Here is a 15,113-nt window from a genome sequence, read left to right on the forward strand (position 1 = left end):
CTCAACTCGCTGTGTTTGGAGGAAGAAAAATGCTGCCTATGACCCCCAAAACACCGTCCCCACCGTCAAGCATGGGGGTGGAAACATTTTGCTTTGGGGGTGTTTTTCTGCTAAGGGCACAGGACAACTTATTCGCATAAACGGGAAAATGGACGGAGCCATGTATCGTGAAATCCTGAGCGACAACCTCCTTCCCTCTGCCAGGAAACTGAAAATGGGTCGTGGATGGGTGTTCCAGCACGACAATGACCCAAAACATACAGCAAAGGCAACAAAGGAGTGGCTCAAGAAGAAGCACATTAAGGTCATGGAGTGGCCTAGTCAGTCTCCGGACCTTAATCCAATCGAAAACCTATGGAGGGAGCTCAAGCTCAGAGTTGCACAGAGACAGCCTCGAAACCTTAGGGATTTAGAGATGATCTGCAAAGAGGAGTGGACCAACATTCCTCCTAAAATGTGCGCAAACTTGGTCATCAATTACAAGAAACGTTTGACCTCTGTGCTTGCAAACAAGGGTTTTTCCACCAAGTATTAAGTCTTTTTTTGTTAGAGGGTTCAAATACTTATTTCACTCAATGAAATGCAAATCAGTTGCTATCTTTTATTTAAAGTTATTTTTTCGATTTTCCTTTTGATGTGCTATCTGCCACTGTTACAATAAACCTACCATTGAAATGATACTGTTCTGAGACTTTTCATTTCTTTGTCATTGGACAAACTTACAAAATCAGTGAGGGGTCAAATAATTATTTCCGCCACTGTATATAAATATAATATTTATATATAATTTTTAATATATTTAAAATGGGTAAATAAATACTAAATTTTTCAACCAAAAATTTGTATGTCAGATTGTGCTAGAAATATTGTCTGGGGGAGCAACAGTGGTTGAGCTTCTGGTAAACCTGTGGATGAGCAGCTGTTGTGACACCACAAGTCTCGGAATTCCCTGAAACCATAACGCATGCTGAAAAACATGGAAGTGCTGGATACTAAGCAGTCTCTGGCTGCAACTTGTAACTCTAGATAGGCTGCACTTTTATTAATGGATAGGGTGCATTTTTTATCAATGATTTATGCTTGCACTTGTAACTCCTCTGTGCATTAACGTAACCCTGCACCCTCAGGAATGATGAACTGCGCTCCAGTGTCACTTGTACTTGAGAATATAGAAATATACAAAAAAAAGAGGATTACGGTACAATTAGAGCTCTCTGGTCCTAAGGATGGACCAGGTGACACAAAAAAAGTACCTGAAGCAGAGGCTAACAGAGGCGCCAAGCGGTGGAGGTGATTTTTATAGAAAAATATATGTGTATAGGAGTTATACTCGTCCACAGCTATGGATCGGGACAGGCAGCACAAGTGTTTCGGTGGGTCAAAGAATTACCCTTGCCCACTGTGGAGAAATAGAGGCGGTGCGGAGAGGAAGAGGAAAAAGCAACCCTTCGCACATGTTAAAAGAAAGATAAAACACGTACTAGGCGCCAAATCCCTTAGTCACTATTCGTGATGAGGTTTATATTTAGTTCTTTTTTGTATGTATAAAATAAGAAGACCTTCACCTGGGTCTAGTAAGGGATAAGAGCTTGGAGTTTAAGAAAACAACAAACCCTCCAGTGGTGATGTTAACAAGTGAAGATTATAAAATTCTTATTTTATACATTCAAAAAATAACTAAATATAAACCTCATCACGAATAGTGACTAAGGGATTTGGCGCCTAGTACGTGTTTTCTCTTTCTTTTAACGTGTGCGAAGGGTTCCTTTTTCCTCTTCCTCTCCGAACCGCCTCTACTTGTACTTGAAGCAGAGTTCCTCATTTCTGAGGGTGCAGGGTTAGGTTAAAGCACTTAACCCCTCCTCCTCTGGTGTCAGCGCTAGTGATGAGCGGCAGGTGCCATATTCGATTTCGACGAAATTCGTGAATATTCGATAGTATATTTGTTTAATATTAGTCGAAATCGAATATTCGTCATTATTATAATATCACGATTTATTAAGCGATTTAAATAATCGCGATTGCGATTTCAACTTAAGGCTACTTTCCTATTGGTTTGATATCTAGAATTAGCGAAGATGACGAATATAACGAATGTATTCGTCATATTCCTCAAAACGAAGATAACGAAATATTCTCCATCTTCGTTTTAGCTACCTATTCGTCATCTTCGCTAATTCTAGCAATCAAATAAGAAAGTTGACTATAGAGACAGCTAAGTTTAATTCGCTATGCGATTTTATTACTTTTAATTTTTTTTTTAAACAAATTGAATAGTTAAATACTTCATTATTATAATGATTATATTTATAAAAAAAAGTGATATAATCGCATAGCGAATTAAACACAGCTGTCTCTATAGTCAACTTTCCTATTTGATTGCTAGAATTAGCGAAGTTGACGAATAGGTAGCTAAACCGAAGATGTAGAATACTTTGTTATCTTCGTTTTGAGCAATATGACGAATACATTCGATAATTGACAACAACGTAATTTTCGTGTAAGGCGATTTATCTTTGTATGTTCAATGCTCCCTAAAAGTTAGCTTAATACCACCATATTAAAGTTACAATCGCATTATGCGATAATGACAATTACGTAATTATCGATTAAGGCGATTTATCTTTGTATGTTTTTAATGCTCTCCAAAAGTTAGCTTAACACCATCATATAGTAACAATCGTATTACGCGATAATGACAACTACGTCATTATCGTGTAAGGCGTTTTTTTTTTTTTAATCTTCCCATATCGAGTATAGCGTGTTGAATCTTTCAATCCTAAAATTCGCTTCACATACAATTTATTAAACAGTGTTGGATATAGTTGGTAGACTACACATAATATTAAACAAGCTAAAATGTCTATAGAAAAATAAATGGCGGGACATTTACCTTAGCAGTGGCCATGAAAATCGAAATGCGATTTTAAATAAACGCGTTAACAACGATAAATTCGTATTTTTTTTCCCAAATGACAGAGCAGATTTGTGAACCCTCCCTTCTCCTAGCTTGAATAGCCAATGGGAATGGCCTGTCACACCTTAGCAACATCCATAGCAACCAATCGGTTAGTAGCCTGCCCCTTCACTATATAAATAAAGACACCGCCCGGTTGCCATTTTGTGGGTTTAGTTGTTGTAGTGAGAGGAGCAAGAGCATATGTCAGTCGAAATTGTGCAGAAATCGAAATTACAGTTTAAAATTATTAGATAGATAGAACTACACGGGAGGAGTTAGTTAATGACCTCAAATTAGCAGGGACCACAGTCACCAAGAAAACCATTGGAAACACATTACACCGCAATGGATTAAAATCCTGCAGGGCTCGCAAGGTCCCCCTGCTCAGGAAGGCACATGTGCAGGCCCGTCTGAAGTTTGCCAATGAACACCTGAATGATTCAGAGAGTGACTGGGAGAAGGTGCTGTGGTCTGATGAGACCAAAATAGAGCTCTTTGGCATTAACTCAACTCGCTGTGTTTGGAGGAAGAAAAATGCTGCCTATGACCCCCAAAACACCGTCCCCACCGTCAAGCATGGGGGTGGAAACATTTTGCTTTGGGGGTGTTTTTCTGCTAAGGGCACAGGACAACTTATTCGCATAAACGGGAAAATGGACGGAGCCATGTATCGTGAAATCCTGAGCGACAACCTCCTTCCCTCTGCCAGGAAACTGAAAATGGGTCGTGGATGGGTGTTCCAGCACGACAATGACCCAAAACATACAGCAAAGGCAACAAAGGAGTGGCTCAAGAAGAAGCACATTAAGGTCATGGAGTGGCCTAGTCAGTCTCCGGACCTTAATCCAATCGAAAACCTATGGAGGGAGCTCAAGCTCAGAGTTGCACAGAGACAGCCTCGAAACCTTAGGGATTTAGAGATGATCTGCAAAGAGGAGTGGACCAACATTCCTCCTAAAATGTGCGCAAACTTGGTCATCAATTACAAGAAACGTTTGACCTCTGTGCTTGCAAACAAGGGTTTTTCCACCAAGTATTAAGTCTTTTTTTGTTAGAGGGTTCAAATACTTATTTCACTCAATGAAATGCAAATCAGTTGCTATCTTTTATTTAAAGTTATTTTTTCGATTTTCCTTTTGATGTGCTATCTGCCACTGTTACAATAAACCTACCATTGAAATGATACTGTTCTGAGACTTTTCATTTCTTTGTCATTGGACAAACTTACAAAATCAGTGAGGGGTCAAATAATTATTTCCGCCACTGTATATAAATATAATATTTATATATAATTTTTAATATATTTAAAATGGGTAAATAAATACTAAATTTTTCAACCAAAAATTTGTATGTCAGATTGTGCTAGAAATATTGTCTGGGGGAGCAACAGTGGTTGAGCTTCTGGTAAACCTGTGGATGAGCAGCTGTTGTGACACCACAAGTCTCGGAATTCCCTGAAACCATAACGCATGCTGAAAAACATGGAAGTGCTGGATACTAAGCAGTCTCTGGCTGCAACTTGTAACTCTAGATAGGCTGCACTTTTATTAATGGATAGGGTGCATTTTTTATCAATGATTTATGCTTGCACTTGTAACTCCTCTGTGCATTAACGTAACCCTGCACCCTCAGGAATGATGAACTGCGCTCCAGTGTCACTTGTACTTGAGAATATAGAAATATACAAAAAAAAGAGGATTACGGTACAATTAGAGCTCTCTGGTCCTAAGGATGGACCAGGTGACACAAAAAAAGTACCTGAAGCAGAGGCTAACAGAGGCGCCAAGCGGTGGAGGTGATTTTTATAGAAAAATATATGTGTATAGGAGTTATACTCGTCCACAGCTATGGATCGGGACAGGCAGCACAAGTGTTTCGGTGGGTCAAAGAATTACCCTTGCCCACTGTGGAGAAATAGAGGCGGTGCGGAGAGGAAGAGGAAAAAGCAACCCTTCGCACATGTTAAAAGAAAGATAAAACACGTACTAGGCGCCAAATCCCTTAGTCACTATTCGTGATGAGGTTTATATTTAGTTCTTTTTTGTATGTATAAAATAAGAAGACCTTCACCTGGGTCTAGTAAGGGATAAGAGCTTGGAGTTTAAGAAAACAACAAACCCTCCAGTGGTGATGTTAACAAGTGAAGATTATAAAATTCTTATTTTATACATTCAAAAAATAACTAAATATAAACCTCATCACGAATAGTGACTAAGGGATTTGGCGCCTAGTACGTGTTTTCTCTTTCTTTTAACGTGTGCGAAGGGTTCCTTTTTCCTCTTCCTCTCCGAACCGCCTCTACTTGTACTTGAAGCAGAGTTCCTCATTTCTGAGGGTGCAGGGTTAGGTTAAAGCACTTAACCCCTCCTCCTCTGGTGTCAGCGCTAGTGATGAGCGGCAGGTGCCATATTCGATTTCGACGAAATTCGTGAATATTCGATAGTATATTTGTTTAATATTAGTCGAAATCGAATATTCGTCATTATTATAATATCACGATTTATTAAGCGATTTAAATAATCGCGATTGCGATTTCAACTTAAGGCTACTTTCCTATTGGTTTGATATCTAGAATTAGCGAAGATGACGAATATAACGAATGTATTCGTCATATTCCTCAAAACGAAGATAACGAAATATTCTCCATCTTCGTTTTAGCTACCTATTCGTCATCTTCGCTAATTCTAGCAATCAAATAAGAAAGTTGACTATAGAGACAGCTAAGTTTAATTCGCTATGCGCGATTCCATCATAAGAGGTGTGAAGTTTGAGGAGAATGGTGTTGTGAGATGTCTCCCTGGTGCTACCGCTAGCAGGGATAGACGACGGATCGTTAATATTGTTAGGCAAGCAAAGCAGGAAAGGGAAGTGGATGTTATTCTCCATCTTGGGACAAACGATCTGGCTTGCAATGAGGTTTCAAAGGTGAAAGAAGCTTTTCACACACTTGGAAAGGATATACAGGAGGTTGCATCAACTGTTTCATTCTCTGCAGTTTTGCCTGTGCATAACCTTCAGCATGACAGGAAGATGCGCATTAAGGAATTCAATGTATGGCTTGGTGAATGGTGTCTGAACCAAGGGTTTGGCTTTGTGTCTCATGTTAGCTCTTGTTGGAATGGAAAAGAACTGTACAAGAAAGATGGTTTGCACCTTTCTCTCAAAGGAACGAATGTCCTCGGTGAACAGTTCCAGGTATTTGCTAAGAAGCATTTAAACTAGGAAAGGGGGGCAAAAGAGTGATAATCCAGCAGTCCAACTGCCCCCCGAAACAATGCCAGAAAAGGGCAGTAGCACAAAGGTTAAGAAATGACAAGCTCAGAGTCTTGTCTACAAATGCTCGCAGTCTAGGAAATAAGATCAATGAACTTGAGGCTATAATGGCATCTGAGAATATAGATGTAGTGGCTGTTACTGAGACGTGGTTCAAGGGGAGTAATGACTGGGATATATCAATACCAGGGTTCTCTCTATACAGGAAAGACAGAGAAGGCAAGAAGGGGGGAGGGGTGGCCCTGTATGTGAAAGATAACCTAAAATCTAATTTGATACAAGTTAGTGAGAACAATTTAGAGTCAGTTTGGGTTACCGTGCAGCTTGATAATCATAAGGCAACTCGTGTAGGTGTGATATATAGACCACCTAGCCAAGTCAAAGAATTAGATGATCTACTAGTTGAGGAAATAGCTAAAATGACATTGAAGGGGGAAGTTATCATTATGGGAGACTTCAATCTTCCAGATGTAAACTGGAAAACCAAAATAGCTAGTTCTGCCAGGAGTACAGATATTCTAAATTCCCTACTGGGATTATCTCTACAGCAAGTAGTGGAGGAGCCAACCCGGAAGGAGGCCATTTTAGATTTAGTATTCACAAATGGGAATTTGGTATCTGATATTACTGTAGGGGAAAGCTTGGGATCTAGTGATCACCAGTCAGTGTGGTTTACTATAAGTACAGTGACTGAGTCACACCACACAAAAACAAAAGTTTTAGATTTTAGAAAAACAGACTTTTCTAAAATTAGATTACTGGTATACAAGTCCCTATCAGACTGGAACAGTTTCATTGGAGTCCAGGAGAAATGGGACTACTTAAAAGTGGCACTATTGAAGGAAACAGAAAATTGCATTAGGCTTGTCAGTAAAAGCAAAAAAAGGAAGAGACCACTGTGGTACTCAGCAGAAGTGGCCAAAATCATTAAAAACAAAAAGATAGCATTTAGGAATTATAAAAAAAAACAAAACGAGGATGACAGACAAATTTATAAGATTAGGCAGAGAGAGGCCAAACAAGTTATAAGAGCTTCCAAAGCACAGGCAGAAGAGAAATTAGCTCAGTCAGGAAAAAAAGGCCAGAAGGCATTCTTCAGATACATAAATGAAAAAAGGAAACTAAAACAAGGAATTACCAAATTAAAAACAAAAGAAGGAATGTATATAGAAGAAGATAAAGAACTAGCTGACTGCCTCAATGAATATTTCTGTTCAGTTTTTACAAAGGAAAATGAAGGAGAAGGACCTCAGTTAGGAAAGAAGACTAATGAATCTTTTGATGCATGTGTCTTTACAGAGGAAGAGGTTCTAAGTCAGCTGTCTAAAATTAATACAAATAAGTCACAGGGGCCTGATGGGATACACCCAAAGCTATTAAAAGAGCTCAGCGTTGAACTAGCAAAACCATTAACAGATTTATTTAACCAATCGCTGGCAACAGGAGTCGTCCCAGAAGATTGGAAATTAGCAAATGTTGTGCCCATTCATAAGAAAGGTAGTAGGGAGGAATCGGGCAACTATAGGCCAGTAAGCCTGACATCAATAGTGGGGAAATTAATGGAAACCATACTTAAGGAGAGGATTGTGGAACATCTAAAATCCCATGGATTGAAAGATGAAAAACAGCATGGGTTTACTTCAGGGAGATCATGTCAAACTAATCTTATTGATTTTTTCGATTGGGTGACTAAAATAATAGATGGAGGAGGTGCAGTAGACATCGCTTATCTAGACTTTAGTAAGGCTTTTGATACTGTCCCACATAGAAAGCTTATCAATAAAGTGCAGTCTTTGGGCTTGGACTCCCATATTGTTGAATGGATTAGGCAGTGGCTGAGGGACAGGCAACAGAGGGTTGTAGTCAATGGAGTATATTCAGACCAAGGTCTTGTTACCAGTGGGGTACCTCAGGGATCTGTTCTGGGACCCATATTGTTTAATATCTTTATCAGCGAAATTGCAGAAGGCCTCGATGGTAAGGTGTGTCTTTTTGCTGATGACACAAAGATTTGTAACAGGGTTGATGTTCCTGGAGGGATACACCAAATGGAAAAGGACTTAGGAAAACTAGAGGAATGGTCAAAAATATGGCAACTAAAATTTAATGTTGATAAGTGCAAGATAATGCACCTGGGCCGTAGAAACCCAAGAGCAGAATATAAAATCAGTGATACAGTCCTAACCTCAGTATCTGAGGAAAGGGATTTGGGGGTCATTATTTCAGAAGACTTAAAGGCAGGCAGACAATGTCATAGAGCAGCAGGAAATGCTAGCAGAATGCTGGGGTGTATAGGGAGAGGCATTACTAGTAGAAAGAGGGAGGTGCTCATGCCGCTCTACAGAGCACTAGTGAGACCTCATTTGGAGTATTGTGCTCAGTACTGGAGACCATATCTCCAGAAGGATATTGATACTTTGGAGAGAGTTCAGAGAAGAGCTACTAAACTGGTACATGGATTGCAGGATAAAACTTACCAGGAAAGATTAAAGGACCTTAACATGTATAGCTTGGAAGAAAGACGAGACAGAGGGGATATGATAGAAACTTTTAAATACATAAAGGGAATCAACAAAGTAAAAGAGGAGAGAATATTTAAAAGAAGAAAAACTGCTACAAGAGGACATAGTTTTAAATTAGAGGGGCAAAGGTTTAAAAGTAATATCAGGAAGTATTACTTTACTGAGAGAGTAGTGGATGCATGGAATAGCCTTCCTGCAGAAGTGGTAGCTGCAAATACAGTGGAGGAGTTTAAGCATGCATGGGATAGGCATAAGGCCATCCTTCATATAAGATAGGGCCAGGGGCTATCCATAGTATTTAGTATATTGGGCAGACTGGATGGGCCAAATGGTTCTTATCTGCCGACACATTCTATGTTTCTATGTTTCTATGTTTCTATGATTTTATTACTTTTAATTTTTTTTTTAAACAAATTGAATAGTTAAATACTTCATTATTATAATGATTATATTTATAAAAAAAAGTGATATAATCGCATAGCGAATTAAACACAGCTGTCTCTATAGTCAACTTTCCTATTTGATTGCTAGAATTAGCGAAGTTGACGAATAGGTAGCTAAACCGAAGATGTAGAATACTTTGTTATCTTCGTTTTGAGCAATATGACGAATACATTCGTCATATTCGCTAATTCTACCATCCAACCATAGTAAACCAGGTTCAAGTTGAAATAGCAATTCGATTAGTTAAAGTTAAAATAATCGAATTTCAATTTTAATATAGCACTGCTATATTCTTTATTTGTTAATTCTAGCCTAATATGGACTATAGCAGTGCTAAGCTTAAATCAAAATTCCATTATTATAAATTTGAATTAATCACATTGCTATTTCTACTTGCACCTGGTTTACATTACTATGGCTAAATATTCTACAGCTGCCTCAATTTAAGTTATAATCGTATTACGCGATAATGACAACAACGTAATTTTCGTGTAAGGCGATTTATCTTTGTATGTTCAATGCTCCCCAAAAGTTAGCTTAATACCACCATATTAAAGTTACAATCGCATTATGCGATAATGACAATTACGTAATTATCGATTAAGGCGATTTATCTTTGTATGTTTTTAATGCTCTCCAAAAGTTAGCTTAACACCATCATATAGTAACAATCGTATTACGCGATAATGACAACTACGTCATTATCGTGTAAGGCGTTTTTTTTTTTTTTAATCTTCCCATATCGAGTATAGCGTGTTGAATCTTTCAATCCTAAAATTCGCTTCACATACAATTTATTAAACAGTGTTGGATATAGTTGGTAGACTACACATAATATTAAACAAGCTAAAATGTCTATAGAAAAATAAATGGCGGGACATTTACCTTAGCAGTGGCCATGAAAATCGAAATGCGATTTTAAATAAACGCGTTAATAACGATAAATTCGTATTTTTTTTCCCAAATGACAGAGCAGATTTGTGAACCCTCCCTTCTCCTAGCTTGAATAGCCAATGGGAATGGCCTGTCACACCTTAGCAACATCCATAGCAACCAATCGGTTAGTAGCCTGCCCCTTCACTATATAAATAAAGACACCGCCCGGTTGCCATTTTGTGGGTTTAGTTGTTGTAGTGAGAGGAGCAAGAGCATATGTCAGTCGAAATTGTGCAGAAATCGAAATTACAGTTTAAAATTATTAGATAGATAGATAGGGTTTAGGACAGTGAATAATTATATAGTTTGTAGGGTGCAGGGTAGGTCATAAAGTTAGTTTAGGCAGTGTTAGGGCTCAGTTTATTATATAAAGTTCAGTGTAGAGTAGGGACTAGTTAGTTTGAATTGATTAAATACAGATAGGGAATTAGATAGTACTTTCAGGATAAATTAGCTTAGTTCTTAGGGTTTAGTGTAGGATCAACTTTATTATTTCCAGTTATAGTTAGGGTTTAGGTTAACTTTTCATATAACAGCTTAGTGTAGGGTTTTAGTTTAGTGTCCTTCTGTGTAAATTTGTAGTCTTTATTGTCTGTTCCGAGTTTGTTCATTTTGTCCTAGTCCGTCCGTCCGTCCGTCTGTCTTTGTCTTTGTGCCGTTGTAGGTAGTTAGGAGAAAAAAAAAAACTTTTAGTGTTACTTGTCTTTGTTTTGTCTTAGTCCGTGTTTTTGTAGTTAGTTTAAAAAAAAAAAAAAAGCAAAAAAAAAAGTTTTAGTGTTACTTGTCTTCGTTTTGTCTTAGTCCGTGTTTTTGTAGTTAGTTAAAAAAAAAAAAGCCCAAAAAAAGTTTTACTGTTACTTGTCTTCGTTTTGTCTTAGTCCGTGTCTTTGTAGTTAGGTCACAAAAAAAACAAAAAAGCAAAAAAAAAGTTTTAGTGTTACTTGTTTTCGTTTTGTCTTAGTCCGTGTCTTTGTAGTTAGGTCAAAATAAACAAAAAAACAAAAAAAACGTTTTAGTGTTACTTGTCTTCGTTTTGTCTCAGTCCGTGTCTTTGTAGTTAGTTTAATTTTAGTTACTAGTGCAAAATAATAAAAAAATATATATATTAATAATTAATCTTTAATTTCTTTTTGGTTTCTATAACTTTTAATTTATTTTTTTTGGTATTTTATATCATTTGTTTTTTTTTGTCACCGGCCCAATAAAGTTTATCCCCTATATTTATATATATTTTATTTTTTGTTGGTTCTTCCAAAAATGAGCCACAAAGGCGAGGCACGCAGTCAGAGCAGTAGGGGCAGGAGAAGGAACGCTGCTGGACAGCAGCCAGCAGTCAGTGGAGCACGCCTGATCCCAGATTTTTTTGCGCGTGGCAGCCGCCCAATTGGTTCAGACGAGGCGGATGCAATTGTGGCATATGTGGCACAATCCAGTGCCACAGATTCATCCGCCCAGGCTCGCAGCAGGAGCAGCAGCATCAGCAGCGGTGGGGCAACTCCTCCTCCTGCTTCACCACCCCCCAGTCCCCAAGATGATACCCTGCTCCTGTTTAGCGACAGTGAGAGGGACATCTTGGGGGACTTAATGCAGGAGGGTGAACTTGAATTTAGTCCACCCAATTGTCAGGACCTTATGGAAGGGGTAGAGGAGGAGGATGGGGTACCTCCTGTGAGTACCCCAGTGATATCCCCTCCAACGGGTGCGGGTGGGGTAAGCCACACTACTCCCGCACCTAGTCAGACTCAGGTGTCAGTGAGGGGACAGCAGAGCCATAGCAGGGGCTCCCCGTTAGCTGTTCCTCTCGGTCCATCACATGGGGGCCTTGAGTCTGAGGAGGTGTCACGGCCATGCCCATGACCGTGACTCTTTTACCGCATGCGGTTGCCTGCGGTTTTGTATGGGCGTTCAACCACGGGTGAGGGCCGCTTGTCTGTGGCCTCACTTGTGGTTGCCGCGGGCAACCAGTGTTGCATTTTGCAGCAGAGCAGCCTGAGCGTTCCTAGGCAGCTTGCTGCCCTGGCATACGGTCACACCTAGCAACCTTTTTGTTAGGTGTGTGTTGTGTGCACCGTGTGGTATGTTATTGTGTGCACTTTCCCTTTATGTATGTGTGTTTTCCCTTCTGTGGCATTGGAAGGGTTAATTTCCTTCCCAGTGTGTGTGTGATGTCACTGGGTGTGTCCAACCTTTGGGTGTGGCCACTTTGGCCTATATATACCCTCTCTCCAGCAGGGCTCAGTAGGTTGCTTCAGTCTTGCTAGCTGAGGCAGCCTCCTGTGCTTTCCATTCCTCTGTGAGAGCCACTACTGTGGTCATAGGTTTAAGTTCAGGTTTTATGTCTTATTAAGTTTATGCTTACCTGTATGTGTCATGTCTGGGTGGTGGTCTGTTGGGATTTTCCTATGTTGGTTTGTGCAGCTAATGGTTCTGGATTCTCTATCTCAGGGATCCAGTCAGCAAGGCTGTGGCAGGTTGGTTGAGCTACTGAGTTCACCTGCCATTTCCGTTAGTCTGTTTGTTTCCCCTTTTTCCCAACAGCTTGGCCGTTGAGACTCCTGCTCCTCCGTGCCTAGGAGGAGTGGGTCGTCTTACTCAGCTCCTAGCTTAGGGCCATCTTGAGGGCTAGCAGGGACTTCTAGGTTCCAGAGCATGAGCCCTCCTACCATCAAGGTTGGCTCATGTAGCTAGGAGCCAGGGTCAGGTTAGGGATGCGTTTAGGAGGTGACCTGCTCCCTAATCCTGTTTGTCCTGGTCAAGCAGCCATACCATCACCTGGCTGCACACGGCTGAGGATTTCCCCCATCCTCAGCCGTGACAGGAGGAGGGTGACACAGAGTGTGTGCCACCTCCTTCGTCACGTGACAGCAGCACTGACGAAGGTAGGCAGGCGAGGCAATTGGTGCACCAGGTCACAAGGGAGCCCAGTGTCAGGGGCTCCACTGGTAAGAGCGGCAGGCAGCAGCAGGCAGCTCCTACTGTGCGCACCGAGCCTGAACAGGCGCGGGTATCCTCCGCCCCATCTGACCAGAGGTTTGGGTGGAAGTCGCCTGTTTGGGCCTATTTCACCCTGGCAGCAGATGATGTCACAATTGGCATATGTCAGCTATGCCATGCCAGGGTGAGGAGAGGGAAGTGTTTGGCTCGGCTGGGTACCACTGCTCTGACCCAGCACCTTAGAGTCAATCACTGGCGGGAGTGGGAAGAGATGCGTGGTGGTCGTAGCAGCAGCGCCACCACCAGTGTGCAGGGGCCAGCACCTCCTGCCACTGTTCAGCATCAGCAGCAACCGCAGACTCAAATTGAGTCCCACTCCACCACTCCCTCTCCTAGAGGTACTGGTAACGGCAGCCATACCTCTGCCTCCACTGCACCCTCCTCCAGGTCCTCCTCCTCTGCCGTCCGGCGCCAGCCCTCAATTGCTGAGGCTTTGGAACGCACCGCGCCCTACACCCCCGGGGACAGACGCGTGAGTTCTCTCAATGGGCTCCTGGCAAGGGTTATTGCCCAACATCTGCTGCCCTTCAACCTTGTGGATAGCAATCCATTCAGCCAGATGTTGGAGCAGGCCCAACCTAGATGGCGTGTCCCCAGCCGCCATTTCTTCGCCAGGACCGGCGTCCCTGCCCTCCACCAGCATGTGGGGCAGAATGTATCCCTGTCGCTGGATCATGCTGTCAGCGACAGGGTGCATCTGACCATGGATGCCTGGACCAGCAGGCATGGGCAGGGGCGCTACATTAGTTTTACCGCCCATTGGGTTTCCCTCCGAGGCGCCAGGGAGGGAACAGCGGCATCAGAGTTTGTGGTGCCGCCACGGGGTGTCCAGGGTGGAAACACTTTCCTCCCTCAAGCCACTGTCTCCACAGCTGCTGAGCCCCCCAGCAAGCGACCCCGTAGCTATGCAAGTGTGGGGCACGTTCGCTGCCAGGCCGTGCTCCAGCTTGTTAGCTTAGGGGAACGGAGACACACTGGACCTGATGTTCTATCAGCACTACAGGATCAGGTCCAGAAGTGGCTGACACCCCGAAGGCTCCAGGCAGGTATGGTTGTATGTGACAACGGCAGCAACCTCCTCGCCGCCCTCCATGCTGGCAGTCTGACACACGTCCCCTGCATGGCACATGTCCTCAACCTGGTTGTCCAGAAATACCTACGTACATTTCCAGGGTTGAGTGACATTGTGCAACGTGTCCGTCGGATTGCCAGCCACTTCCGACGCTCCCCAACTGCCTCCGCGTCCCTTTCCAGACTGCAGCAGGACAACAGCCTGCCCCCTCACAGGCTGATTGTCGACAGCGTGACGCGGTGGAACTCCACCCTCCACATGCTGGAGAGGTTGTGGGAGCAGAGAAGGGCGGTGAGGGAATACCTGCTTGACCTAGGCACTCCAGGGCCAACCAACACACTCCCATACATCACTAATGCGGAGTGGGGGCAGATACAGCAGGTCTGCCACGTGTTGGCCCCATTTGAGCAGGCCACCAAGATGGTCAGCGGGGAGCATGTCGCCTCAATGACGTGCTCCCCTTAGTGTTCCTGCTGGACAGGACACTAGATCGCCTGCTCGAGGCTGGGGAGAGTGCCTTGGTGGAGCAAGATGAGGCGGCCTTGCTCCACCAGGACCAGGCCCAGGACGACGTGGAGGAGGAGGAAGACATTCACGACGTCCAGGAGTCTGCGCCTGGTCAGGTGGGAGAGGCGGTGTCGGGGGCACCGTTAGTCCGGGGGTGGGGCAGCAGCAACAGGGACCATCATGAACAGCAGCAAGAGGACCAGGATGTCATGGTCCCTGGCAGCCATGAGGAGGCACAGCAGGCTGTCCTCTTCCCTATGGCTGCCCACATGCTGCGCTGCCTTAGGAGGGACCCCCGGATCAGGAAACTGAAGGAGAGTGACGATTTCTGGTTGGCCACCCTTTTAGACCCTAGATGCAAGGGGAAGCTGGAGCAGTTCATCCCAGCCAGCCGGAGACAGGCCCG

The sequence above is a fragment of the Bufo bufo genome, chromosome 9 (genome assembly GCF_905171765.1).
Source record: "Bufo bufo chromosome 9, aBufBuf1.1, whole genome shotgun sequence".
NCBI classification, from domain to species: domain Eukaryota; kingdom Metazoa; phylum Chordata; class Amphibia; order Anura; family Bufonidae; genus Bufo; species Bufo bufo.